Below are 27,081 nucleotides of genomic sequence, written 5' to 3' on the forward strand. Positions count from 1 at the left end.
TGACATAATAGGAAGGAAAACAACTTAGAGAAAAAGTAGATTTGGAAACAGAATACAGTTATGATTAATATATTAACATTTAAACTTAAAGTTCGCATTCATGTATATTTTTATAAGTGTATAATATATAAATAATACTGTTTTATATGTACATATAATATAAATGTCTAGCTAGCATACAGAACACACACACACATATATATATGTATATGTATATCAGCTCTCTGTTAAAGTATTTATTGTATCATAGCAGGCAAAGTCTTATTGCCATCCCAAGAACAAATCAAACTTTTTATCTCATTTTCTATTCATCATCTGCATGATAATAACTAGAGGTTAAAACCATGACCCATTTTCACTTAAGGAAGTTTTATATTTTTCCAATTATATCATATATCAGACAGAAATACAAAGTGACATGTGATAATTAGACATTGAGAAGTTTACTTCTAACATCTATTTGATAGGGTTATAATTACAGATTTGTTAAAGACGAGGTAAATTTACATAATAATGAAATAGATATGCTTGATTTATTTTTATAAATAATTTAATCAGTTAAATATTTGAAAATGTAGAATGTACAAAATTGTCAATACTTTTTGACTTTTTTATTTTTATTTTATTATGATTATCAATGCTGAGAATAATGCTTTAAATAAAAAAAAGTTCAGAAAAATTATAAAAACAATTTGTGAAATCTCTGAGAATTCTTTCAACCAAAATCAAAATTAACTTAATGATTTCTTTTGTGAAACTAAAGTCAGCAACTCAAATAGCAACAGATAAATCAAATAGTATAACATAATACAGTGAAAATATACTCATTTTATACATATAGAAATATTGTGGTAGGAAAATATAAAAATATATGTAAATAAGCCACGTTTCTACAAGGCTAGAATATTCTATGTACAATAAAAAAATACAGTTTATAACATATAAGAGTCTTTAATATCAACTGAGGTATTCCAAGGTCTAAGTGGTGTGCCTGCAATTTTCAGGGCGGAGTGTGTGTACAGTGTGTTCAGTACCAAGGCTCCAGGAAAAAGTAGTGTTTTACAACAGGGATGAACACTGTTAGAAACATCTCAGAATAATTTCGTTGCTTGATTTTGAATTAAGTTTGGTCATTACCTGTTCAAGAACTTTTTTGGTGCCAAATTTTTTTTGGTCTTCTCTTTTAGTTATGGTACCACATATGGCGTTGTGACCACAGTTAAGTTCTATATAATTTCCCATGCCTTATAGGATCATGAGTTCTTCAAGGATCTAATGTCATCTGAAATACTAAGGAAGCATGCTTGGTGTAAATAATATTATCACATTCTCATTCAAGACCACACAAAAAAATCTAGATGGAAATTGTTAATACTTGAAATTCAGATGGCTTCTGAGAATACACTCTGGGAAGAAGATTGCACTTCATTGTCTTGACAGCTAGGTTTTTAAGTTATTGTTACACTGTTGAGGACACATGAGGGGTGGCTCACCATGTAGTTAAGTATTTGAAACACACAAATAAGAATGCATGTTCAAACACTGTATCTAGAAGAGCCAGTGAATAAGCAAGAAATGTTTCTGTTTTCTTCACAGACATGTAAAGCAGAGGACTAGATGGGAACTCATTCAGAGAAATGTCCCCTCAGGAAATACATCTAATTACAACCTCAGATTAATTGCCTAAATTGGGTATTAAATGAATCAATCAATGTTCAGCCCCTTTAATTTCATGTTTCATTGGTTTTCATTGATATCACAAAGTATGATATATATTAACTACTATTATTAGAAATCAAGCTGGTGTTGTAAATGGTTGGTAAAGTGGCCATTCTGAAATTTTAAAATGTCACCTCACTTTTCACAATTTATTATGAGGTACTAATGTTTTCAGATGCTTATTGAAATTATTAAGGCCACTCCACATAGTTAAAAGGGAGATTTATTTAATGGCGTAACTTACAAATAAAGGGATAGGTAGTTTGAGGGTTCTGGGAAAGATGCAGCACAGTCCAGCGGTGTTCTATGGAGAACTCTCCTTGGTCCACCTCTAGCATCCAGGCTCCAAGCAAAAAGAGAGCATGGCATGTTCTGATCTCGGGTCTTCAGGGCCCTCCCTTCACCCCACCTTGTAGGCATGATAGTTACCAAAGCCTCAATGGGAGTTGGAACTTCCAGACCAAAGCTGAAATGGCTATCCACTACAGATGCTTTCAAATCCAAAAGGTACATTGCATGTAAACTGAAAGGGGTCAATTTTCTAGGCCCCTTTCCTCTTTCCAATATCTTAACACCAGCTTTAAAATGATTTTTTTCCATTTTTTCCCCGATAACTTATTGACTTGGCTTCACTTAAAACTAGACATGCCTTTTCATTGCTAAATGTAGATGGATTGACGTCAACATCAAATAGTCACCATGATGTATCTATGGTAGACATCCCATATGCCTGCAGCTGTGCTGGTGCCTCAGACAATCACCTGGAATGCAGGATGCTATTGTCAAAAAAATGCAAACGACTACCCAGAAAATTGATCATGTTCTTGTTCCAGCTTCACTCTGCCTTATAAAATTTCCCTGAGCTCACAAAAAGTTTTGAGTAGCTGCTCCTTCAATCCATAAACATGGTTTTTAGGTACTAAAGGTGTTTCTTTTTATCTCCTTGGTATTACCCTTTTGAATTTTTTGACTTTTTGCATTATTCAGCAAATATCTTTTTTAAGTGATATAACTAGAGGTATATATATACATGTGTTTGACAATGTATTTTTTGAGTAGCATTTATTTTGTAATTATTTTCCAAGTAATTTTGTAAATTTGCTGTGAAATATCATTCTGTACACTGTGAATATGTATTACTCTCATTGGTTAATAAAGATCGGATTGGCCAGTAACTAGGCAGAAAGTATAGGTAGGGCAGCCTAACTGAGAACACTGGGAGGAGGAAGAATGGACTGAGAGGAGTTGCCAGGAGAGAGAGAGGGAGCAAAACATGCTAGAGACAGCAAAAGCCACGAGCCACATGGCAATACATAGACTACTAGAAATGGCTTAATTTAAGTTGTAAGAGCTAGTTAGTAACAACTCTGAGCTTGTCCAAGCTTTTTTTTTTTTTTTTTTTTTTTTGGTTTTTCGAGACAGGGTTTCTCTGTGTAGTTTTGGGCCTTTCCTGGAACTCGCTTTGTAGACCAGGCTGGCCTTGAACTCACAAAGATCCTCCTGCCTCTGCCTCTGCCTCCCTAGTGCTGGGATTAAAGGCATGTGCCACCACCGCCCGGCAAGAAGAAAGGCTTGTCCAACCTTTTACAAGTAATATTAAGCCTCTATGTCAGTTATTTGGGAGCAGGTGGTCAGGAAAGTAAAATCTGCCTACATATAGCATGTTGATGAAATTTTCACATAAAATTTGACAAATCTTAAAAAAGGATGCTAGACACACAAGAACAGAGTCAAGCATGGCTTCTTAGTAGCTGTATTTTCTTGGGTGGGCTCTGTTTGCTGGCAGGGGAGCAGAGGTGTGCTCCTTTAAGAGATGGCTTTCTGACTCAGTGCTAGCTGTAAAAACTGCAGAGCTCTTTTAAGAGACCCTGCTACCAAACATTGGAATTGTGTTTATGAGCAGCAAGCATTGTACTACTTGATGGTAGTGTGGACTCAACAACTTCCTAGAATTGGGGCAGTAAACATGACTCTCATGTTGGGAACTTCTGCCATGAAGCTAGGTGCTCAGAGAACTTAGCAGAGCACAGCCAGCCACCAAAGCAAAGGCTTTTTTTCCTAACCATGCCACTTAGCAATTTAAAATTTGGCTCATGTGTTCAGAAAAGGAAAGAGATACGCAGTAAAGCAGGTTCAGATTAAAAAAAAAAAGCCTCTAAGTAGCTTACAACATATTTAAATATAGACATAGGCTTGGAAGAGAGAAAAAAACATATACAGTCATAGATTTAAAAAATATAAAGCAGGTTCAGATAAAAAAAAGCCTCTACGTAGCTTACAATGTATTTAAATATAGACATAGGCTTGGGAGAGAGAAAAGAAAAAAAAAAACATATACAGTCATAGATTAAAAAATACAGTTTTAAATAATAAAGTCCTTAAATGAGGAGTAAAGTGATATAAAAAAGCCATTAAATGATAGGAAATAAACAGAGAATCTGGATCCTGTATACTATTACGTTGTTTTTGAATTCTTGGCTGCTAAGAGACACTGGATTTTGAAAACTGCTAGATTCAACCAACTTAGTTTAAAAATACTTTGACTTCAAAATTTAAGTCAAAAGGTGTGTTACTTTGGGGGAGAGGTCCTGCTTTTATTTCCACAGGAAATGAAAGACTGTGGATGCATTCAAAGTTAAAGATGATCAGGTTTGATTGAGGAAGACCTCCTAAAAATCCTGACTACAAACATAAAGGAAAAAAGTTATAAGACATGTGATGTATATTTTGCCCACTCCAGCATAAAACAAAACAAAAAAAAAATCACCTTTGGCTGATTTATGTACAATGCACAGTCTATATCTGTATTAATGCGGATGTCTATGTTACCTTTAAAAGTTTATGTATTTTCAGAACAAGGGGACTAGACATCAATGAAGACAGATGGTCCAGGTGATACATCTCCAAATGCTTCTGTTACAGTCTCTTCAGAATTCTGCATCCAGAATAGCTTCAAGGCTTCTTGATGAATTGGTACAGCCTCACAGAATACTCCAGTCAGGACTTGATCATAATCCTAAATTTTCTCAGGGTCCAAATTTTACCAGTTGCCCCAATCAACAGGAAGTAGTCTAGAGAAATATGCCCACTTTCCCCAAAAATGGGTTATGGATGTTTATTATCATTAAAGGGGGTTGATTACAAATTGTTATTGGTCATAGTCAGAAAAAAAGCTAAATAAAGAAGTGAAATTCAAAGATCTCTTTCTAAAGGAAAAAAGATATAGGTTATAGAAATGACAAGATAAAAGGGTAGATTATTGAATCTACTTTTAAACCAAAAATAGTAACTACTAGTCTTAAATATATTATATTGGTATGAATTTTTTATATTGATACAAATTTAAAGTTATTTCTGTTATAATTTATGCACATTACTCCTCTTGTTTGGCTTATTGTGTTTCTGCAACTCATTTAAAAATGTAATGTATGATTAAAAATACAGATTAATAGTCATCAATAATAGTAAAATTATAGTCATGTTAGGTAAGTTTTCAAAATAATAAACAGATATGTTTAGATAAATAGATGGTCTGCAAACACTTTAAAGGCCTATAGAATTTGGCATTCATGTTTAATAACTTAAGGTTTTTCATGACAGTAAGACATATCTGATACTGGCAGTACCAATCTACTTTAGAGAGGATGATGGACATTGAAAAAAAACTCAGATGGAGTTTGCTTTCTTTATGACAAAAGCTAGCCATATGAGCAAGGAAACTAACCTTGCCTCAATTGCTGACAGCTACTGTCCAAATTGGACCAGCAGGATATAAGAAAGGGGGCTGTCAAACTTTGCCAAGAAAAGGTAGTGCAGTACTACAAAAGTCTTCCTTCACCGAAAAGTCTGTCAGATATTCTAGACCTGTAGGCTGAAGATGGGTGCCCAACATTACAGAGAGAGGAGCCAGAGATGACTGTTTCCCCAGCCAGCTGTTTCTGTCATTTCTTAGTTTTGGAAGTTGTTTTCTCTGCATTTTCTGTTTACTCAGGTAATATGATATCCTTCTCAGGTCTCTGATTGAGTTGAAGACTAGATAATTATAGTTTTTCTTAGTTATGATAAAAGATATATTTTAGAGTCACAAGGATAAGATAAATAGTAAAATATTTTCTTCCTTTTTTTCTTCTCTTTTGTTTTTGAGACAGTGATTCTCCATGTAGTTTTGGTGCCTGTCCTGGATCTCACTCTGTAGAACAGGCTGGCCTCAAACTCACAGAAATCCACCTGGCTCTGCCACCCTAGTGCTGGGATTAAAGGCATGCACCACCGCCGCCCGGCAATTTTCTCTATTTTTGTCAAATGCAAATGGACTGGGTATTTTAACTGTAATTTTTCACTTCACCACTTTTCTGTTATAACACATTTGCCACACAGAACATCCCACAGCAGTTATATATAATTTTACTATGTTAAAAATCTTCTTTTTTAATTAGACAAAAAGGGAAAATGCTGTGGAATATCCTGTACACTATGAATACGTATTATTCTCATTAGTTAATAAAGAGCTGATTGGCTTATAGCCAGTCACAAAGTATAGATGGGACAGCCAAACTAAGAATGCTGGGAGGAAGAAAAGTGGAGTCAGAAGAGTTTCCATGAGTGATAGAGGGAGGAAGACATGCTGGAGGACAGGTAAAACCATAATCCATGTGGCAATATATAGATTAATAAAAATGGGTTAATGTTATAAGAGCGAGTTAGTAATAAGCCTGAGCTATTGGCTGAAATTTTATAAGTAATATTAAGCCTCTGTGTCAGTTATTTGGGAGCAGGTGGTTTGCACAGGAAAACTCCATTTCCAAAATATAGAATTCACGCCTTAACAAACAAAAGTGGACTAAGAAAGAAATCAGGGATGGAGAAGAGGTCCTCAGCAGTTCATTCCCATTGTCAGTTTTTGTAGGGTAACCTTGTATCCTAGCATCAGCCTGGGTTGTTTAGAGATCACTACAGGAACTCCTCAGCCAACAACTCAAACAATTATAACCCTTTCACACCACTGGAAACTTACCTGGCTACAAAAGATGGTTAGTTCAGACTATGTATCCTCCACTACTAGCAGTCCTCACTAGAGTCAACCTCATAGATTCCAGGAAGGTTCCACTCAGGATTAACATATTAAAAAATGGCTATCTTACCAAAAGCAATGTACAGATTGAACTCAATTCCCATTAAAATTCCCATACAATTCTTTACAGACCTTGAAAGGACAATTTTCAGCTTCATATGGAAAAACTAAAGCCCAGGGTGCCTAATGTAATTCTGAAAAATAAAAGAACTTCTGAAGGTATCTCCATCCCTGATTCTGAGTGGTATAACCTGGGTGTAGTAATAAAAACCACACTGAGCTGGCTTAAAAACTGACGTGATGATCAATAGAATTCAGTTGAAGACTCCTGACATAAATTTACACACTAATGTCACACACATACGGACACCTGATTTTTGATATAGATGCCACAAATACACACTGGAAAAAAAGAAAGCATTTTCAGCAAATGGTTCTTTTCCAACTGGATATCTGCATGTAGAGGAATACAGAATGATCCAAGTGGATCAAAGACCTCAACATAAAACCAAACACACTGAACCAGACAGATGAGAAAGTGGGAAACAGCCTTGAATGCACCCACACAGGAGACAGCTTTCTGAACAGAACACTGACAGCACAAGCACTAAGATAAACAATTAATAATTGGGGCCTCATGAAACTGAAAGTCTTCTGTAAGGCAAAGGACACCATCAATTGGACAAAGAGCAGTCTATGGAATGGGAAAATATTTTTACCAACTCCACCTTCAACCAGGATCTAATATCTAAAATATATAAAACTGAAGGAACTAAACACTAAAAAATTCAAATAATGCAATTAAAAAGATGGTACAGATCTAAACAGAGAATTTTCAATAAAGGAATATCAAATGACTGAAAAACTTTTAAAGAAATGTTCAACACCCTTAACCATAAGTGAAATTCAAATCAAAACTAATTGGAGATTCCATCTTATACCTGTCAGAATGGCTGAAATCGATAACTCAAGTGACTACTCATGCTCATGACAATATGGATAAATAATGGAGGGATCACTCCTCCATTGCTGATGGGAGTACAAACTTGTACAATGACTATGGAAATTAATATGAAAGTTCCTGGGAAATTTAAGAATGGATCTACCTCATGACCCAGCTATACCACTCTTGGGCATATACTCAAAGGATTCTCCATTCTACTACAAGGACATTTGCTCAACTATGTTCATTGAGGCTTTATTCATAATACACAAAAAATGGGAACAACCTAGATGTCTCTCAATTGGAAAGTAGATAAAGAAAATGTGTATATTTACACATGAAGTACTACTCAGAGGTTAAAATAAAGGGCATCATGAAATTTGTAGACAAATGGATGCAACTAGAAAAAAATCAGGAGTGAGAAACCCAGAACCAAAAAATAAATAGGACATGCTTTGACTTACAAATGCATATTCGCTCTAAAGTAAAGGATAATTAAGTGGCAATCCAGAGACTCAGAGTGGTTAGGTAAAGAGGAGGTCTATAAGGGGAAGCATGGATCTCACTGGGAAGAGGAAATATAATAGATTGTGAATGTGGACCTGGAGCCAGGCAGGGATGTGGGAGGGAGAAACAGGGAGGGGGTGTAGAAAGAGTATGGGAACAGATTAAATTGTGGATTTTGGGGGCCTATGTATACCTCATGTTTTAATGGTGTTATTTGTTTTTCTAATGTTCAGTTTCTCAGTTAATTAGATATTTTGGATCAGACCTTTATTGGATGTGTAAATGTTAAAAATCTTTTCCCATCTTGTAGACTGCCACTTTTTTCAAATGATGCTGTCCTTGGAACATAGAGACACTTGCCTGATCATGTTTATTGATGCTCTATTGATAAAAGCTACAAATTTCAGTCACTCTAGATGTCTCTCAACAAGAATGGATAAAATCAATGCAGCATGTTTACACAATAGTGTATTATTCAGACGTTAAACATTAAAATCATGAAATTTACAGGTAAATGGATGGAACAAAAAAAAATCCTGAGTGAGGAAAATTAGACAAAGAAAGAGAAATATGGCATGCATTCTGTTATATGTAGACATTAGCTGTTAAGTCAGTGATAAATTACAATCTATAGTACCACAGAGCAAGGGACTAGAGATGACAGATATATCTTCCTAGGAAAGGGAAATAAACTAGATAGTTATGGATAGATGGGGAGGCAACTAGAATGGGAGGATCAAGTAGAGGGGGGCAAGGGAAAGAATACAGGGACAGACAACCAAAATGAAGGCCTATTTGAAGGGCAGTACGGAAAAGTAATACTTCTTAAAATATATTAATATATAAAGGTGCTATAAGTGAAATCACAAAATAATGAGAGTGAGGGACACAGCTGAGGTGGGTGAAGGCCAAAAGCACTGGGCCATGCCTTAAGCAAACAAAGAGCTGTGATGTGTGCAGAGAGGACGCTGGTTAAAGAAAACTGACCCATAATCTTCGTATTGGAAGGTGATGACGTGCAGCCCCAGAGCCAACCAAGAAATGCCACAGTATCTAGGAGCAGAGACCACCAAAAATCCACATATATAAACCTCAGCCCTTTGTTTAATAAAAGAGAGATTGCTTGTAAACCTTCTAGAGTCTGTGTCATTGACTCTGCATCTACCCAATCCCTGCCCTGGGATCAGAGGCAGCAGGACCCCAGCTGCAAAGCCAGCAAGAAACAACACTAATTGGATATGTCGTATCACCAAATGAAGTTTCCAGTACCTGGAATGGGTTACATATAACTTTGTTGGCCAAAGAGATACTGTAGAAACTCCCAAACAACCAAGGATGTCAACAAGTCTTTCGATTGCTCTTCACAATTAATGGCAAAGCTTCATTGCTGAAGTCTTTTACACAACTTATTGACCATTGAGAAGTTGAGCTGGTGCCTTCCTAGAGCCTTCATCTTTACTGGCTAGTATTCTTGGTACTAAAAGCTACTCTATGCTACTAAAAAGGACACCAAGTCAGATACAACCCCACAGCCTTTAATGGTGTCCTACCTGTAAGATATACTAGGGCAATGGTGGTGCAAAAGCTCATGGGAGTAACCAACCAATATGTGATTTGACTTAAGTCCCATTCCATTAGATAGAACCAATATCTGACACTGCTTGGATAACCAAGAATCTGAGAGTAGGTAGCCCAGGAACTGAGTAAAAACAAATACTACTGTTTTGCTAAGGAAAAATGGCAACAAATGGCATTTTGCTATACTCATAGATCAGAGCCTTGCTCAGTGATTATGAGAAAAGCTTTCCTCTGAGGCAGATGGGAAGAAGTATAGAAACCCATAGCCAAACAATAGGCAGAGAGTGAGAGAACTTGCAACATTCAGTGCCAAATGGGATATCTTTAACATATCTCTTGCTTCAGGGCTCAGGGAACCCTGGAGAAGAGGAGACAGAGAGAGTATAGGAGAAAATGGAGGGCACCAAGGAAACACAACATTTAAACACAGCAGGGCCAATGCACATATGAATTCACAGACTGAAGCAGCACACGCAGGGTCTACATTAGTCTGCACCAGATGATATCCTAGAGGTTTCAGGAGAAGTAGACAAATGTCTCTATCCCTAATCAAGAAGCTACACCCAACTGATTACCTCTTGAAATGAAAATTTAGTTTTCTTCAAGGGACTCTCACTGGAAAACAAACTCTAAAGAGTAGGTTGCATGGCTAGTAGTATATGGCCATGAGAAAAGAAACTCAATACCATCTTTGGATATTCTTTGCCTTATAATGTTGTATCCATGCTTTTTTCTTTTTCCTTTATAATTTTTACTTTCACATATTTTTTATTTTATTTACTTTCTTTCAATTTCCCCAGCAGGAGTTTGGTGTATGTATTATGACTTCAGATTTTGTGTTTTCATAGGCTTGCTGAATGTGTAAAATAACAGTTTCCTCCATCTATGTTTCTTGTTTCTTGTGCCTTTTCTTGGGTTCTTTTCCTTGAGTGCATTTGTTTTGTCCTATTCTGATGTGTTTTTGTTTTATATATTTTCATTTTATTATTACCCCACAAAAGCTTGCTTGTTTGTTTGATATAGAAATGAGATATAGTCATATTGGAGGGGAGGGAGGAACTGGAAGAATAGAGGGAGGGGATCCATAATCAGGATACATTAAATGAAAAAAAATCTATTTTCAATAAAAGAAAAACAGAATGACAGAAAAGAAATGAGACAGTGATAAGTGGTGAGTTTCAAAATAATTATAGAATTTTTCATGAATTCTGTTATAACAAAAATATTATGGCAAATAAACATGAAAATGGAGTTTTATATACTTGACAAGGGAGGAAGGTAGACACAGAGAAGAATACATAGTTAGATAATAACTATAACAATAATGAGGTATTTGGAGTTCACATAAGGGTTTAGAAATACATTAGAAAAGAAACTGAGGGGTTGGGGATTTAGCTCAGTGGTAGAGTGCTTGCCTAGCAAGCACAAGGCCCTGGGTTCAGTCCTCAGCTCTGGGAAAAAAAAAAAAAAGAAACTGATATAATGATACATGTATGTGTTGATATGCAAATCATTGAAATTAAAGTTAGAAATATAAAGGGACTTTTATAAGTAAATGTAATTCATTAAATAAGCACACACTGGGTATAGAATATAATTCTATTTCCTCAAAATTCTGAGTTATCTTCATTTTTTTTTTTTTTTTTTTTTTTTTTTTGGTTTTTCGAGACAGGGTTTCTCTGTGTAGCTTTGTGCCTTTCCTAGAACTCACTTGGTAGCCCAGGCTGGCCTCGAACTCACAGAGATCCGCCTGGCTCTGCCTCCCGAGTGCTGGGATTAAAGGCGTGCGCCACCACCGCCCGGCTATCTTCATTTTTTAAGTTTGCTTTTATTACATTTTACTTAATTTTTAGAAAACATTTAATCAATCTGTGTTAAATCAATTTATTATCAATAACTGTTGAGACTTAAATAAATTCTATAAATTCCACTTATGACACATTTTCAGTTCTTTTCTACTACCAAAAACATGACAGATATGTAAACACACACATTGCTCTGACAGAAAATTTGACTTACAAAGGTAAGACATTACTGTAGTTTTTCAAGCACAGGCAATCAAATCACATTCCTGTACTTTCTGAACTAAAAACTCAAACTTTCCTCATTCTAGGAAATCTTCCCTCTTCTCTAGGCCAGAGCCAAGTACTGCTTTTGTTGGAGAGAGAAGTCTACAAATTGAAGCACATTGTCTCTACCACAATTCCTACTCTCATGCTTCAGTCAGATGTTACAATTTTGAAAGGCCTGAGTGTCTGCCTCCACTCTCAAGATCATTTTTAAGAAAACAAAAAAGAGCCAGTGAGATTTGTCTGATGGTTGATATAAAAAAGCAGATATCATCCATAAAGATGTGAAAAATTCCACTAGAAAATTTCTTTCCACAAGCAACAACTTCAACATAATAATAGAACACTAAATCAACTTAAAAATGTAAATAGTCTTTCTATTTGCCAATAACAAACACACTTCATAAAGAGATCATGGACACAGTCCTATTTACAATAGCATTAGAGTCAATAAAACATTTTTTGAATAAACCTAACTGAGGATGTGAGAGGCCTTTATAAAGAATCTTCGAATGGTGTACCAGCATAGTCCAACTAACTCTCAAAACAATATAGATTATCCAAGGATCTTGTGTTGCTTCTCATGTGTTGATTGTCGTCTATGTGGAAGCTACTGCACATTTAGGACAGAGCACTTGGCTGATTTGAACTGTATCTAACCTGAAAGCCTCTTCCCTATGATTGATTAGTATTTGAGACTTTTTTCCCTGTTTCCAGAGGAACTTGTGATATCATACAGGAATTGAACTAACATAGAGGCCCCACGAAAAGCAGCTAAGTCCTGATGCACACATTTAACTCAAAAGGTAGATTGCTATACTTTTGCATGTCCCAGAAATATGTAACTCCAACCTCATAGCTAAATGGAAGCTTAAAGATACTGGTTCATACCTGGTTGGATCTGAAAAGACATTTACATATTGAGAAATAACTCTGATGGGAGTTCAGTGCAAGAACTGAACTCATGTAAAATTACTGGATTGTCCATAATTGTCAGGTTTTTAATGGTTTTCCTTTTGAAGAATGGATAAACAAAATGTGGTACAAATACACAATGGAATACTACTCAGCAGAGAAAAACAATGACATCATGAGGTTTGCAGACAAATGGATGGATCTAGAAAAAATCATCCTGAGTGAGGTATCCCAGACTCAGAAAGACAAACATGGTATGTACTCACTCATAACAGGATACTAGATGTGGAACAAGGATGGCTGGACTGCTACTCACATCACCAGGCAGGCTACCTGGAAAACAGGACCCCAAGAAAGACACAGGGATCGCCCAATGACAGAGAAATGGAATGAGATCTACATGAACAGCCTGGACATGAGCAGGGGTAGTGAAGGGCAAGGGTCGAGGGAAAGAGAGCTTGGGTGAGTGGGAGATCCCAGCTGGATCAACAACAGAGAGGGAGAACAAGGAATAGGAGACCATGGTAAATGAAGACCACATGAGAATAGGAAGAAACAAAGTGCTAGAGAGGCCCACAGAAATCCACAAAGATACCCCCACAACAGACTGCTGGCAATGGTCGAGAGACAGTCCGAACTGACCTACTCTGGTGATGGGATGGCCAAACACCCTAATTGTCGTGCTAGAAACGTCATCCAACTACTGAGGGATCTGGATGCAGAGATCCATGACTAGGCCCCAGGTGGATCTCTGGGAGTCCAATTAGCGAGAATGAGGAGGGTTTATATGAGCGAGAATTGTTGAGACCAATGTTGGATAAAGCACAGAGACAAATAGCCAAACAAACGGAAACACATGAAATATGAACCAATGGCTGAGGGGTCACCAACTGGATCAGGCCCTCTGAGTGGGTGAGACAGTTGATTGGCCTGATCTGTTTGGGAGGCATCCAGGCAGTGGCACCGGGTCCTGTGCTCATTGCATGAGTTGGCTGTTTGAAACCTGGGGCCTATGCAGGGTCCCTTGGCTCGGCCTGGGAGGAGGGGACTGGACCTACCTGGACTGAGTCCACCAGGTAGATCTCAGTCTGTGGGGAAGGCTTTGCCCTGGAGGAGATTGGAATGGGGGGCGGGCTGGGGGGAAGGTGAGGGGGGCGGGAGGGGGGAGAACAAGGGAATCTGTGGCTGATATGTAGAACTTAATTGTATTGCAAAATAAAAATTAAAAAAAAAAGACTTTCTTTTTTAGAAGCATTAATTGTATTTTTCAGAAAAAATTTTTTAAAACCTTACTGTCTTAAAAATTCAAATTCTTTGCATAGAACTGACATATACCAAGCTATGCATCCCTTAAGAAATGCGTGATACTGCAATGAAAGTTGACAACCTATAAACAGAAAGTGACAGAACACAGGATACATTTCTCAACTGTCTTAACTTGTTTCATTAAAAAGCAAAACAAAATAAAGACCTTTATTTAGTAGATAAACAAATCCCAACCCACCATGGCCTACTTATATTCCCATAACATTTGCTACTTTCAGTTACTGTAATGTGATTTCTCATCCATCAATACTGGGCAGCATTTCTATGCTCGTATGGTGAACCCCACTCATTGTGGAATCATGCGTTGGCCTTGGTTCCACACCTTACTAGTATGTAGCAACACTACTGAATATAGGCGTACCATGTCATGCTTCATAGGAAAGAGTTGCACTCCTATGGATCAGCCTCAATGGCATTCCTCAACGCTTACTGCAAGGAAAGATAAATTTTACTTCCCAGTGCTTCTCTGGTTCTTTTGTTTTCTGTCTGGACATCAGTGGTGCTGTGCAAATTCTCCTGAAGAGATGTGAGTATGTGGGATATTGAGCAGGCTGCCATGGCATTTGCATGGCCTTAGTTCTTAGCAATGAGACATGTAACTGAGAGGAAGCAGTCTATCCAGGGAGAACTTGCCTATATTAGAGGGGGTTTAAAATAAATAAAACACATGCACACAGATGTTCACTTCTAATTTAGCTTTTGATATGGCAGGAAAATGAGACAAATAGGAGGATAAAAAGAGGTCTTTCATTCCTTATATTTGGCAGCATATAAACATAAGAGATCATACATGAGACCTATATTCAAGAGCCTTTCTTGAGAGCCTAAAGATTTAGAACCAGTGAGAAAAACTCACTAATAACAACAAAAAAATGGTAGAAAGTTATGATAGCCATAAAATTTGGCCTTTAACAGGGGAATAAAATCACAAATCACACTTTGGGGAGTCTTAGTATTCATTCAATATAAAAAAAAAGATAATCAGGGAATATTCTGTATTTTCACTGCTTATATTTGAGAGAGCTTTAAAAAAGCATTGAAAAAGGCTCACCATTTCTATTAGTGCTGGGCGATCATCACCCAAGAGTATTCTGTGTACATTTCTCCACTGCAAGAAAGTATACTAGGGAAGAAAGATATGTGTGTACTGGGAAGCATATGAGCAGCATGATGTGACCAGTGAAAATGTTTAGTACCATAGTGCAGGCCCTGGAGCCTATCACAACCATGGACCTTACTTTCTCTGGTAAAGGTGGCAATTCACAGTATGGCCAGCTATCCTTAGAACCTGAACCAAGCCAAGAACTGAACTGTGTATCAACCGTAGAAAGATATGTAGTAGTGAGTGGTGACAAGGTATCTACACGGCAGGAGCACTTCAGTTTTTGTGGCTGAGCTCTCCATTGCACTTCGTTGATGAACCTTTATGTTCTAGAAGCGTTGCTATGTGGTCTATTGTGGCAGCTTTGTGGAGTCGTAATGTGTGTGTGTTCTTCTCTTAGATTCAGATGATAAAGCTCATTCATCAACAGCTATTGACTTGGGGTTCTGAATCAATGATCAAGTTGGGAATGATGTGGTTCTCAATTAAGCAGGGAGAATAGCCAGTAGGGTGAAGCATAAGCATGTAGAAGAACTGAAGAGGAGGTAGAGGTTCACAGGAGTCTCTGAATACAGTTGCCATTGTGTTTTGCTTTGGGGAGTAAGGGTCAGGGATTACCTCTTAATCTTTCTAATATCATGTGATTATTCTTATCTGCAATTAAATAGGGAAGGGAAGATGTAGCAATCCTAGCCTGTGATTATTCAGAGAAGTGAGTTTTAGGGAAATGATCTCTCTTTTTAAAACTAATTTCCAGGAAATTTGCTAAAATGAAGGTAATTCCTTGGTAGTGATAGTCAAAATACCTAGGACTTTATATTATTATGAAAAAAAGGGGAATTAAAAAAATAAGTTTTTACAGTGTGTGTGTGTGTGTGTGTGTGTGTGTGTGTGTGTGTGTGTTAGAAAGTTAGAGGACAGATTGCCATTGTACAGGGTCAGTTATTTTCTTCCATGTGATCTTTGGATTTTTTTTTTTTCTGCAACAGTTAACTTAATTTGTTCAAGAGCTCCTAGTGCAAACATCCAATGAGCTGGAGCTTTGATCTGTGAGCTCATGTCACATGTCGGGGAAAACCAAACTGTGACCTATGTACAAGGCCGAAGACTAAAGGCTCACGATTAGTGACATTGGAGATTGGATTCTACAGCCTAGAACCCGACAGTCACAAGTCCTTGAGGTCCTTCTGGATGTCCCACAGGGTGTTCGCACTCTTTCTGAGCTGAGCAACCTCATCATCTTTCAGCTTCTGGTTGATGACACTGGTCAGTCCCCGGGCATTGAGGATGCATGGGAGACTGAGGAAGACTTCGTTCTCAATGCCGTACATCCCCTTCACCATTGTAGACACAGGGTGAATCCGAGATAGGTTTTTCAACATGGATTCAATGAGGTCAGCCACACTCAACCCAATGGCCCAGTTGGTGTATCCTTTTAGCTTGATGACTTCATAGGCACTGTCCACCACCATCTTATGCACTTCCTTCCAGTTCTCACTGTCATTGTCCGTTCCCATTTCTGGATTCAGTTCTTGGAGGAAGACTCCTGCCACATTCACCCCACTCCACACAGCCACACTGGAGTCGCCGTGTTAGCCCAGAATCCATCCACGGCAACTGCTGGGATGAATGCCAAGCTTCACTGCCATGAGGTAGTGAAATCGAGCAGAATCCAGATTACATCCACTTCCAATCACATGGTGTTTAGGTAACCCACTCAGTTTCCAGGTGACATAAGTAAGAATATCCACTGGGTTGGAAACCACAATGATGGTGCAGTCAGGGCTGTACTTGACAATCTGGGGAATGATGAACTTGAACACATTGACATTTCTCTGCACCAGGTTGAGTCGACTCTCCCCCTCCTGCTGACGGACGCCTGCAGTCACCACCACAATCTTAGAATTGGCTGTCACGGGATAATCTTTATCCGCCACAATTTTAGGAGTCTAAAGAAATAAGCTCCCATGCTGCAGGTCCATCATCTCTCCTTTGAGCTTGTCTCCTAAGACATCCACAAGGACCAGTTCATCAGCTAGAGATTTTCCCAGAATGCTGATAGCACATGCCATTCCAACTTGTCCAACACCTCATACAGTAATCTTATTGTGGCTGCCTCCTCTTCTACGACTGGGGCAATGAGCTTTTCCTTAAGGGTTGCCGTGTTGCCCGGACAAGAGAGGGCTCTGCGCTCCCAGGAAGGGAAACCACCGCAAGGTAGGCAAACTACACAGCCGACTATAGATCTGCAAGGAGGAAGAGGAGGATATTTCTTCTTTCTTTCTTTTCTTCTTCTTCTTCTTCTTCTTCTTCTTCTTCTTCTTCTTCTTCTTCTTCTTCTTCTTCTTCTTCTTCTTCTTCTTCTTTTTTTTTTTTTTTTTTTGGTTTTTCGAGGTAGGGTTTCTCTGTGTAGCTTTGCGCCTTTCCTGGAACTCGCTTTGGAGACCAGGCTGGCCTCGAACTCACAGAGATCCACCTGGCTCTGCCTCCCGAGTGCTGGGATTAAAGGCGTGCACCACCACCGCCCAGCGATCTTTGGATCTTAAAAGTAGGATTTTTTTTTTTTAAATCTTAGGATCAAAGGTAGGTTTTCAGTCACCTTTACACGCTGAACCATCTCACAAACTAAAAGCATACCTGAGGGTGGATATTTAAAAGTTGTTTATGCCTAAGTGGGAGGCAAAAGTGTTATGTTAAATAATATATTTGTGTTGATTTTATATTTATTGCCTGATATTAAAGCAACAGAGCTGGAAAGCATAGACAGTGTGTTCTCATTGTTTTTCTCTTAAATCATCTTAACTCACTTGCACACTGTTTACAAACTATATGATATAACTTAAACAAATGTCTTGTCTTAGTTGTTATGGAATATTATTTTACGATGTGTTATATTTGTTTATGCTGTGGAATATTTGTTTAATGATGTAAAGATGTGTTGCATTCTTTTATGTGACATTTGTTTAACTCTGTGTAACTGTGTTATTGTGCCTGTCTAAAACACCTAATTGGTCTAATAAAGAGCCGAACAGCCAATAGCAAGGTAGGACAAAGGATAGGAGGGGTTTGTAGGCAGGCAGGATAAACAGAAGGAGAAAAAGAGGGACCAGGAAGCAGGAGAGATCAAGGAGCAAGACAAGAGGGGCCAGCCACCCAGCTACACAGCCAGCCATGGAGTAAGTGTGAAAATAAGATTACAAAAGTATGAAAAGGAAAAGGCCCAGAGGCAAAAGAAAAATGGGATAATTTAAGTTAAGAAAAGCTGGAAAGAAATAAGCCAAGCTAAGGCCAGACATTTATAAGTAATAATGAGACTGTGTGCATTTATTTGGGAACTGGGTGGCAGGCTCCCACAAAGAGCTAAAAATTAAAAAATGACCAACAAGTCAGTATTACCCATGAAGTCATTATGGCATTCTTATGATGGAGGCAAATCCTTTGTATTGATTTATTCTCAATTTGCCTCATAATTTCACAAATGTTTAAAAATATAATCCAAATAATATATTCACAATCAGACCAAGTTAAATATCCTACTAGTGTAACAAATAACAATTGGTTGACTTAAAATGTGAAAAATTAGTCTTTTTCATAGTGAAATATGAAAAAGATTTTTCATATTTTTTTGAGATGTATGTCATTATATTAGGCAGATAAAAAAGGCTAGATAGTTCAAATACCACATTTTCTCAGTAAATTTTAATTGCATACTGAAAAATATTTTATTTTGTACATGTAACATATTTATATTATAATCTTTAATGTTGGCCTTTACCAGAAAGGGAATTTACTGAGTTTTCTGAAGTTCACATTGTTAATTTTGGCTTTAATACCTTAGATTTCTTCTACTATTTTAAAAATAAAAATAACAAGTCTCATGAGCCTTCAAAGGTTGTAGAAGTTGTAAAGAGACAGCTCACTTGAGCTCCAGGGAAATTAATGAAAACTTCAAGGTTGTAGGAAGGAAATACCTGCCGAAGAAAAGATCTGGATTTTAGTTAACAGCAGACATTGTGAGGAGTCAATTTCACTGCCACAACGTATTTGCAAAGTTTAAAAAATAAATAAATAAATTGGAAGAAATGACAATTCCATGTGACAAGTATACTGTAAACACACATTAAATAATACATCAAGGGTAAAAAGGACCTAGGGCTACAAGGAAAGTCATCTTGTGATAAGCTTCTTGAATTTTGTGACTAAAACCTCCCTTAATTTTATTATAAAATATGGCTTTGCTTATGATAATGTGCAAATATTTTAGTACTAATTCAAATCATTACAAGTATAGGCATGTGATTACATTCATTCAGGCTCTGCAATGTATCTCAACTCAACAAATACAATGACAGAGAACTATTAGGAAGATGGCCAAGGATTTGACTGATTGCTCCTCCAATAAACTTTATTATAAAAGCTAACAACATATATTAATTTTTCAATCAAATTTGAAAAAAATCATAAGATGGAAAATATATAAAATATTGTATAAGGAAAATAAAGGAACTTTCCCATATTTGATATACTGTAAAGATGGTATGTTATTTCACCGATTTTAAAGACATTTGCAGCATATATTTTGTATTTGCTACTTTTCTATTTTTGTAATAGAATACTTAGACAAAACAGATCCTGGGGAGGAAAGGGTTCACTTTGGCTTATAATTTCATAGGAATAAAATCTGTGAAGATGGTCAAAACACGGCAGCAGGCAGGGGAGACAGGGAAACAGGAAGAAGGGTCTTCCTGATCACGTTTTATCCACACATAGGAAGCAGAGAGAAAGCAGGAGGTGCGGTAAACCTGTAGAACTTCAAAGAACTGTGTTCTAGTACCTAAAGGTTCCACAAACTACTTAAACAGCACCACCCTTTGGTGACAAATATTCACATGCGTGAGTTTACGTGGAGAATTCTTATTCAAGCCATCATCACACATATCATATTGTGACACAAATGAACCTTTCAGGAGACTACTTATAAATTTACTGAAAATACCGTGGCAAGGTAATATAAAAATCCTCTAGAGAAAACTCATAACGTCATGTGAAGATCACCCATGATATTTTATAAAAATAATTATGTCACCAGGAAAGGCAGAAAAAGAAGCTAGTAAAATCTACTAATATCTTGAATAAATTCAAATTTATGAAAAATTCAATGTTAAATTTCAATAAAAATAATGGAGACTATTGTCTTTCAATTGTCTAAATAATATGTAATTAAGAAATATGTTTCTGAAACTTAATAAGAAAAATTAGCCTTTCTACATTTTAACATTTTACGTTTCCTGGCTGTATTTTTCAGTTTCTCATTCCATTGCAGTCTTAAAATCCAACCATCTAAGAGGCAACAATGGATTAGTCCATAGAGAAGACAAAACAGATTTCTCCATTTCCCGTATTCAAGAACTATAATCATGGGGATGGTGAGAACGGCTCAGTGTTTAAGATCCCTGGTTGCATTTCCCAAGGACACAGATTCACTTTCCAGCACCCACATGAAGTTCTCCTCCTTCTGTGACTCCAGTTCCAGGAGATCTAACGTTCTTTGCTGGCTTCTGTGCTTACCCGGCACACAAGCAGTGCACAAATATAGATGCTGACAAAATAGCCATATACATAAAATAAATAAGAATAAAAAAATCTTAAAAATATAATTATCAGTTTTCTAGAAATCCATCCTTGTGAAGTGCTTGTTAACTGTAAAAAATACTTTTTACTAGAGGCATTTTAAAAATTTAATTAAAGGAATTTGTTAATTTCCAGTTGCTTGGAGCAGGGATAATAATTGTGAGAACTGTTTCTTAACAGTACATTAATAAGAGATAGAAGTTATAAAAACGAAGCACAAATACTCTGCAGTTTAAGTACAACAACTAAAATAAAAACTGAGAGCTCTTGTCAACAAATTTGTGCTGGAAAAAAAATCAAGAATCAGTGAGCTTATAGAAGGATCAGCTGACACCAGAAAGATAAAGAATTATAAACATAGTCTTCAGATTCAGAGGACATCAAATGTCTATGTGGTAAGATTCCCAGAAGAGGAGGGAGAAGAAAAAGAGCATAAAAAAGCAATTAAATTGCTTCTAAATAAAATCTTCTAAAATTTGGTGACAACTATGAATCTACATATCATAAAATTTCAGTAAAATTCAAATTGCATACACTTAAAGACAAATATAACTGTACATATAAATCCCTAAATATATATTATATAGAATAACTATATATAATATATACATATATACAGTTTTTTAATTAGTAATGAATTATGTATATATATATATTCCTTTTTTTTTTTTTTTTTTTTGGTTTGTCAAGACTGGGTTTCTCTGTGTAACTTTAGTGCCTGTCCTGGCTCTCGCTCTGTAGACCAGGCTGGCCTCAAACTCAAAGAGGTCTGCCTGGCTCTGCCTCCCCAGTGTTGAGATTAAAGACATGTGCCACCACCACCTGGCATATATTCTTAATTATACAAATAAATACTTCTAGCCTGTCTAATGCTGCTTGTATGTGTTTTTTTCTGGATTGACCATTTGATATCAGATATTTGCTGTGGGATGTTCTGTATGGAGTGAATATGTGTTGCTCTGATTGGTTGATAAATAAAATGCTGATTGGCCAGTAGCCAGGCATGAAATATGGGTGGGATAAGCAGACAAGGAGTATTGTGGAAATAGAGAGGCTGAGTCAGGAGACACCTACCCGACATCCAGGGAACAGCATGTAATGGCACACAGGTAAAGCCATGGAAAACATGGTGACATATAGATTAACATAAATTGGTTGATTTAAGTGTAAGAGCTAGTCAGTAGAAAGCCTGAGCTAATGGCCAAGCAGTTTTAATTAATATAAGCCTCTATGTCTTTACTTGGGTCTGAGAGGTTATGGACGTGATGGGACACAGGAAAACTTCCAGCTACAGATATTCAGACCTTACTAATTTTGAAGGGCTTGCAATATATGGAGTCTATGTTTTCCACAATAAATTGTTACAATTAATAAAAAAACAATATTTGATAATGCAATAATTATCCTTTAGTCCATACGTCTTTACTTGTAAGTGTTCATTGCAATGAGTCATTGGTCCAGTTCAAAGCTTCTGGCTTCTGCTGCACTATTGATACTGGGCCCTCACTGGGACTCCACTTGGATAGCCTGTTGTTGCCCTGTGTCATGCAGATCCTGTAGCTTTATATATGCAGGTCTGGCCCTTCACATACTCTACAAGTTCACAGAAGAAGTGGATGTTGGGGCGAGTTGACTCACAGCCTCGGTTGTGGGCCAGCCAGTCAGCCAGTCAGCTTTCCCTCATCATCGCTGCCCTGGTGAGGTCTCAAGCACTACCCCAGGTAGCTCACCAAATGAAGCAGGCTCCAAGGAACAGGGCCAGTTCTCCTGTTCTCACGCTCACTTGCCCTCACACTACCAGAGCCAGGTCTACTCTTGTGCCCAGGAGAGGTCCAGGTCCCTTTCTCTCAATTGCTGCTGTTGGTGAGGGGCAAGGCTAGCTCTTCCATTCTCATGACCCTGAGGTTGGCTCTTCTGAACTTTGCATTTGGCAAGGGGTGGGGATGAGGCATATTTCCCTCATCTGTGCCACCAACTGGCATACAAGGGAGGGAGCAGAGCTGCTCTCTTGCTCCTACATCCACAGAACTGGCTCACCTGCACCCCAGCCACCACCAGGGCCATGCAATAATTTAACAGTGCCATCTAATTATAATCTAACAACTCACCAAGGAAATTAGAAAATATTCTCAAACTAATTAAAACAAAAATATAATATTGTAATAGTTGTATAACACACTTAAAGCAATGCATAGAAAGGATATTACAAAAATCTACCTTCTACTTTAAAAAAAATAAAGAAAAACAAACTGAACCCAAAGACAATGAAAACTAACAGAGAATAGGAAACAGATGTAAGTCAAGAAACCAAATGCTGTTTCCTTCAAAATATATACATGAATTCACAAAACTTCATGTGGTCTGACAAAGAAAAAAAAGTCAGATTACTCAAATTAGTAAAATAAGAAAGGGAGTTTAAATAAAATATCAAATAAATAAATATTATAAAAATTAGACAGATCAAATTAGATGATAAATGAGGTGTCTACAGCTCTAAAATGGAAGAGATAATGTAAACTGGCCCCATCAAACATGAAATTCAAGTCATGATTTATAGTGATTTACAAAGTTCTGCCCCACAATCTAGTTCCTGATTTTTTTTTTTTTTTTGTGGAGATATGTGATATGACTAAACTCTTTCAAAAATTGCTATAGCAGGTATTACTGCCCCCAACTAGATCAGGCCCTCTGGATAGGTGAGACCCTCGATTAGCTTGAACTGTTTGGGAGGCACCCAGGCATTGAGACTGGGACATGAGCTTGGTGCATGAGCTGGCTGTTTGGAGCCTGAGGCCTATTCAGGGACACTTTGCTCAGCCTGGGTGAAGGGAGGAGGGGACTGGACCTGCCTTGACTGAATCTACCAGCCTGGGCTGAATCCCCAGGGGAAAGGGAGGACAGGGGAATCCATGGCTGATATGTAAAATTAGATTAAATTATAAAATAAATTAAAAAAATTGCTCCCTTAACTAAAAACAATGATCTAACAGAAGAAAATTTTGTTCTTCAATATCCATTTTGAAAATAGACAAAAATGTTCCCACCAAAATTCCAATAAATCAAATCAGGTGACCAGCCTATAAAAGGCTACAGTGGAATACACCAAAACATCTTTAAAATTAGTGAAACTTTATTATATTAATTACTCTATTAGTTTGGTATTACAAAATACTCACAATAGTACATTAAAAATATATGATTTTCCCCAACATGACTTTATTGTAGAGTTCATTGGGTTAAAATGAAAGTTAAAATGGTAGACTTCTGTCTCATTCTGAAGACTATAGCATAAAAATGTACTTTAGAGTATCTAACTCAGTCATTTCATTCATTAACTGTTCTACTGTGTATTTGTAATATATGCTGCTGGGATTTTGTTTTGGTTTCTGTGTATTCATTTGTTAAGATTTTATCATCATGTTTTACACTATTCAATCTTTATCAATTTTAAATTAGATAATGTATTCTACAGTTCATAATTCTTTGGTGGTTTCCATTAATATGCAATTCTCATATCCCTCAATGCTCTGTATTATCCAATCTAGCCTCCCCTTTTTTAGCCTCATTTAACTCATACCATCTGTCAACATGTGACAACTATACTGATATTTCTTCTTCAAGAGATAAAATACATCAAAGATATTTCATCTGGATGATTTATGGACATTGAGAGACATTTCCTACATACATTTCCTTATTAAATTCCACAATTTTCTGAAGTCTCTGTTTAAATGTTACATGCCCAGGAAGGCTTTCTCTGAACAGCTAATAGAATTCGACTTCCTATTGTAATTGGTCAGTATTTGTCCTCCCTCAAGAACTGTAAACTCCACAAGAATAGCAATTATAGCTGATTGTTTTCTCCCACACTATTTCAAAGCTCCTTTATCCATGGAAACAGAACAAGGCATTTAGATTTCACTTAGTTATTGATTTGCAGACATGTCCTGATAAAGAATAAATAAATTTTCATTTTATAAGTGATCACCAGTAACATCATTTAACTTTGCTAACAGACATGATGTATTTGTCAATAACAATCTGATGCAATTTGTAACAAGTATTTTTGCTTAATGTAAAACAAGCATTTAAAAAGAGCAACTGTATGAAGAAAGATCATTTTAATCCTCATATGTAAGGCTCCACACTTGTTTTGCTTCTTTCAATAGACTTTAACTTTCAGGGCATTTTCCTTGTTTTGAAAGGCATTTTCCCCACAATAGCATGGTGATTATCTTAATATTTTCCACAACAGAGCAAAATGTGTTATCATAGTATGAGGCCAGTAAAATGTTCTTTTGCTTAAATAGATTCCCTGGATGTAAATACTTTAGTAGTGCAGAGAATACATTTTCATTTTAAGGATATAAAAGAAATAAAACTACAGTTCACAAATGATGGAAAAATGAGCAACAACCTCAATAATTTATATTCTGGACAAGATTTGGAAAATATAAATGTTCGGGGTCTTTCAGATGCTGACACTTGAGTCTTGACTTAATTGTGTTTACCTGTGGAGAGGCATTTCAGAGCCATGTGGAAATTGGATACAATGCTGATGGGGGATATTCTGTTTTGATACAGATTTTTACATGATTACTCTAAACAATTTTTGAATCAATAAGTAATTATGATGGTTCTTTCCAATCAAATAAGTATTGACTTAGAAGACATATGCTTTTCTCTACTTTGGAGAAAGAATGTACTGATTGTTATTTGCTGTGATTTAACATTAAATAAACCCATATTTCTGTTAAATAAAGGAATACATGTTTAAGAGAGCACCATACTAACTTTATGTGATTTTCTTGGGGTTATAACAGGCTATTATGTCTGTTTTCCTACCCAGTATTTGTGTACCAGTTTGTAGGAGATATACCCATAGAATATAGTAGTGTGTTTATTTGAATCATTAATATTAAACCTGACAGTATTATCTCTACTTTTTATAACACTATAAAATTGGTTTATAGTGATACAATTAGTAATGTTAAGCCTAGGTATTATATTGAGTAGTACTGATTGTTCCACAGTAAAGTTCACTTTATAGTGACATAAAGGAACAATATTTGTGCCATAATGCTTTATGGCACCAAGTAGCTGCACTGTAGGACAATAGCAGTTATTCAGGCTGCTTTTATCTCAGTTAATCTGTGTGCTCAAGGTACGTTTTAAATTTTCATTTCCAGAGCACAGGGATACATTTTGGCTACCTGTTTAAGAGCTTTTTCCATTTTCCTTTGTTTTCCACAACTACAGTTAGTATAATATAGTTCATTCTTTTGAGTGCTATAGATACTTTATCATTTCATTAATATGTGCGAACAAGTCCATCATTTTTTTCACTTATATGTTTTCTATATAATTATCACTTTATAAAGAGATTATTACTTTATTTTAATTAAATTTAATCAAATATGAGCTAAATGTCAACTCATAGACAATAATAATATTATTCTATTTTGGCAGCTTAAATAAACTGAAGTAAGTGAATTGTATTAATGATATGATAATGTTGGCTAAATGACAAAATAATTTTCTATTTGTCTATTACATATTCCAGGATAGATTAAGATAAAGATCATTATTCAACAAAAGTACCCCTGATGTAGCATTTGAAAGATTATTTGTTGCACACAACAATCTAGACAGGAAATTCTTGGACTTGTGTCTTCTGTGAATTAGTGATGTAGTCTTGGGAAGCCTTCATTGTCCTTTCACTGAAAGGATATTTTATTCTTTTTTTTTAAGGATATTTTATTTTTAATATGAGGTTACCTAATTCTGGCAGTTATCAAATTGTAATTAATTTTTTGGCTTGGAAGCAATAAGTATTTCCTTTGGTGACGCAGTAGCTTGCATCAATCACATGCCCCTTCCAACTGCATATACTAGAGAAGGAGGTCAGTTCTCTTTGTTCCTCAGAGAGGGTTATAGACACTGTTGTACCGGAAATGTCAACCAAGCATGGGGAAATGGGCTTATAATCCCAGGTACTCAGGAGAATGACACAGGTTGAAGATCATCAATTCATAGTTTACCTTGACTTTAGGGTGGTTTCTCACCCAACAAGAACAAATTATGGAGATTGCATCTCGAAAAAGTAAAACAAAACAAACAAACAAAAAAAAAACTAATAAATAACTGGTAATATAGTTCAGGAGTAGAGCATCTGTCCATCTTATATAGGACCCTCTTTCAAATGGTAAAATCACTATAA

General features: G+C 36.6%; 1 pseudogene; it reads right to left on the minus strand.

The window, feature by feature from the left end:
- Window positions 1-16,358: 16,358 nt before the first annotated feature.
- LOC131920701 (L-lactate dehydrogenase B chain-like) lies at window positions 16,359-17,317 on the minus strand (annotated as a pseudogene).
- Between the last annotated feature and the right edge of the window lie 9,764 nt (window positions 17,318-27,081).

Source organism: Peromyscus eremicus, chromosome 10 (assembly GCF_949786415.1).
Source record: "Peromyscus eremicus chromosome 10, PerEre_H2_v1, whole genome shotgun sequence".
Lineage (NCBI taxonomy): Eukaryota > Metazoa > Chordata > Mammalia > Rodentia > Cricetidae > Peromyscus > Peromyscus eremicus.